Raw genomic sequence first — 3,488 nt, forward strand, 5'->3', positions numbered from 1 at the left:
ATTAAATGCAGTAAGGTTTGATTGATTGGGAGTACATTAATGCATGATGATTTAATTTAGCTGATGTTAAATTTAATTTAATCTAGCTGACGTTTACCTCTGCACTTTCTCTGAAGAAAGAATGTGCTAAGAAAATTACTACAGCGTGAAGCAGCGGCCGCCATTCCAGGGAGCTTGCCAACGCCGTCGCAGGGGTGGATCCTGAGCTGCCGAAGCTGCCGTCCTGCTGTTTCCGCGTGGGTTTCTCTTTTCTTTTTCTTTTTTTCTTTTTTTCTTTTTTTTTTTTTTTGAGACAGTGTCTCACTCTGTGACCCAGGCTGGAGTGCAATGGCGCTATCTCGGCTCACTGTAACTTCTGCCTCCTGGGTTCCAGCAATTCTCCTGCCTCAACCTCCCGAGTAGCTGGGATAACAGGCGCCTGCCACCACCCCCGGGTAATTTTTTCATTTTTTAGTAGAGACGGGGTTTCACCATATTGGCCAGGCTGGTCTCGAACTCCTGACCTCGTGATCCGCCCGCCCCGGCCTCCCAAAGTGCTGGGATTACAGGCGTGAGCCACCAGCCACCGCGCCCGGCCCCGCGTGGACTTCTCTAATTCCATTGTTGTTTTGAGATTCGCTCGGGCCTAGCTGTCATCGCAGCCCGACATTCGGGCTGGGCGGTCCCGCGGCCTGGGCGTAGGGGCGTAACAGTAGCAACAGCAGCGGCGGTGGCAGCAGCCGCAGTCTCTTCCCAAACACGAGCACCACAGGCGCCCGAAAGCCGGCAGAGGCGTTTAGAGAAAATGGCAGACGATATTAATATTGAAGCAATGCTTGAGGCTCCTTACAAGTAGGATGAGAACAAGTTGAGCAGGGCCAACGGCCATGAAGAACGTAGCAAAAAAAGGAAAAAAAGCAAGAGCAGAAGTCGTAGTCGTGAACGAAAGAGAAGCAAAAGTAAGGAACGGAAGCAAAGTACAGATCGAGAAAGGAAAAAGAGCAAAAGCCGTGAAAGGAAGCGAAGTCGAAGCAGAGAGGCGACGGAGCCGCTCGAGAAGTCGAGATCGAAGATTTAGAGGCCGCTACAGAAGTCCTTACCGCGGACCAAAATTTAACAGTGCCATCTGAGGAAAGACTGGATTGCCTTATAGTATCAAATTAAGCATAGGACGTTCCCGAAGCAAAAGTCCACTCAGAAAAGACAAGAGCCCTGTGAGGGAACCTATTGATAATCTAACTCCTGAGGAAAGAGATGCAAGGACAGTCTTCTGTCTGCAGCTGGCGGCAGGAATTCGACCAAAGGATTTGGAAGAGTTTTTCTCTACAGTAGGAAAGGCTCGAGGCGTGAGGATGATTTCCGATAGAAATTCAAGACGTTCCAAAGGAATTGCTTACGTGGAGTTCGTCGGTGTTAGTTCAGTGCCTCTAGCAATAGGATTAACTGGCCAACGAGTTTTAGGAGTGCCAATCATAGTACAGGCATCACAGGCAGAAAAAAACAGAGCTGCAGCCATGGCAAACAATATACAAAAGGGAAGTGCTGGACCTAAGAGGCTTTATGTGGACTCATTACACTTTTAACATAACTGAAGATACGCTTCGTGGGATCTTTGAGCCTTTCGGAAGGATTGAAAGTATCCAGCTGACGATAGACAGTGAAACTGGTCGATCCAAGGGATACGGATTTATTACATTTTCTGATTCAGAATGTGCCAAAAAGTCTTTGGAACAATTTAACGGATTTGAACTAGCAGGGAGGCCAATGAAAGTTGGTCATGTTACTGAACGTGCTGATGCTTCGAGTACTAGTTCATTTTTGGACAGTGATGAACTGGAAAGGACTAGAATTGATTTGGGAACAACTGGTCGTCTTCAGTTAGTGGCAAGACTTGCAGAGGATACAGGTTTGCAGATTCCACCAGCAGCACAGCAAGCTCTACAAATGAGTGGCTCTTTGGCATTTGGTGCTGTGGCAGAATTTTCTTTTGTTATGGATTTGCAAACAAGACTTTCCCAGCAGACTGAAGCTTCAGCTTTAGCTGCAGCTGCTTCTGTTCAGCCACTTGCAACACAGTGTTTCCAACTCTCTAACATGTTTAACCCTCAAACAGAAGAAGTTGGATGGGATACAGAGATTAAGAACGATATGATTGAAGAATGTAATAAACATGGAGGAATTATTCATATTTATGTTGACAAAAATTCAGCTCAGGGCAATGTCTATGTGAAGTGCCCATCAATTGCTGCAGCTATTACTGCTGTCAATGCATTGCATGGCAGGTGGTTTGCTGGTAAAATGATAACAGCAGCATATGTACCTCTTCCAACTTACCACAACCTGTTTCCTGATTCTATGACAGCAACACAACTACTGGTTCCAAGCAGACGATGAAGGAAGATATAGTCCCTTATGTATATAGCTTTTCTTCATTCTTGAGAATTCATCTTGAGTTATCTTTTATTTAGATAAAAATAAAGAGGCAAGGATCTACTGTCATTTGTATACAATTCCCGTTACCTTGAAAAAATAAAAATGTTAACTGGAATGCAGTGTGCTCATTCTCCCTAAAGAGCAAATCTCACTGTATACAAAACTGTTCTCTTGTTCTGCCTTTTAAAATGTTCGTGTAAAAAATTTAATGAACTATAGGAATAGCTCTAGGAGAATAAATGTGCTTTCTGTAAAAAGGCAGACCAGGATGTAATGTTTTTAATGTTTCAGAAGCCTAACTTTTTACACAGCAGTTACATTTCACATTTCACCAATGTTGATATTTGGCTAATGGTTGAGCAGGTTTCTGAAATACACATTTAGTGTATGGGAATACAAGACAGCTAAAGGGCTGTTTGGTTAGCATCTCATCTTGCATTCTGATCAATTGGCAAGAAAGGGGGATTTCAAAATTATAATATTTCTTGATGCTATCTTTTCAATTAATTTATCTGTAAAAGTTTCTTTGTAAATACTATGTGTTCTGGTGTGTCTTAAAATTCCAAACAAAATGATCCCTGCATTTCCTGAAGATGTTTAGTGAGAGTCTGGTAAGCAAAGCAGTCTGAGAAAGAAATAGGAAATGCAGAAATAGGTTTTGTCTGGTTGCATATAATCTTTGCTCTTTTTAAGCTCTGTAAGCTCTGAAGTATATTTTTGGGTTACTTCAGTGTGTTTGACAAGACAGCTTGATATTTCTATCAAATAAATGACTTTCATATTGCAACAATCTTTGTAAGAACCACTCAAATAAAAGTATCTTAAAAAGGCAAAAAAAAAAAAGAAAAGAAAAGAAAAGAAAATTACTATAGCGTAAACAAGAATGGGTGAAGGTATTTCATCTTGAGTAAGCCAAAATAATTGTTTTAAGAAACCTTGGCACATTCATTGTAAACCAATCATATCCGACCCATTATGTGGGTATGGAGTGGCTATGTGCCCAGTCTGTTGAATCAATCAGTGAATAAATGAATACAAAGCATGCAGATTTCCTACCCCCCTTGAAGAAGGCCCAC

General features: G+C 42.3%; 1 pseudogene; it reads left to right on the forward strand.

The window, feature by feature from the left end:
- Positions 1–737: 737 nt before the first annotated feature.
- On the forward strand, positions 738–2,478 carry LOC101143262 (RNA-binding protein 39-like; annotated as a pseudogene).
- The last annotated feature ends 1,010 nt before the right edge of the window (positions 2,479–3,488 follow it).

Source organism: Gorilla gorilla, chromosome X (assembly GCF_029281585.2).
Source record: "Gorilla gorilla gorilla isolate KB3781 chromosome X, NHGRI_mGorGor1-v2.1_pri, whole genome shotgun sequence".
Classification (NCBI taxonomy): domain Eukaryota; kingdom Metazoa; phylum Chordata; class Mammalia; order Primates; family Hominidae; genus Gorilla; species Gorilla gorilla.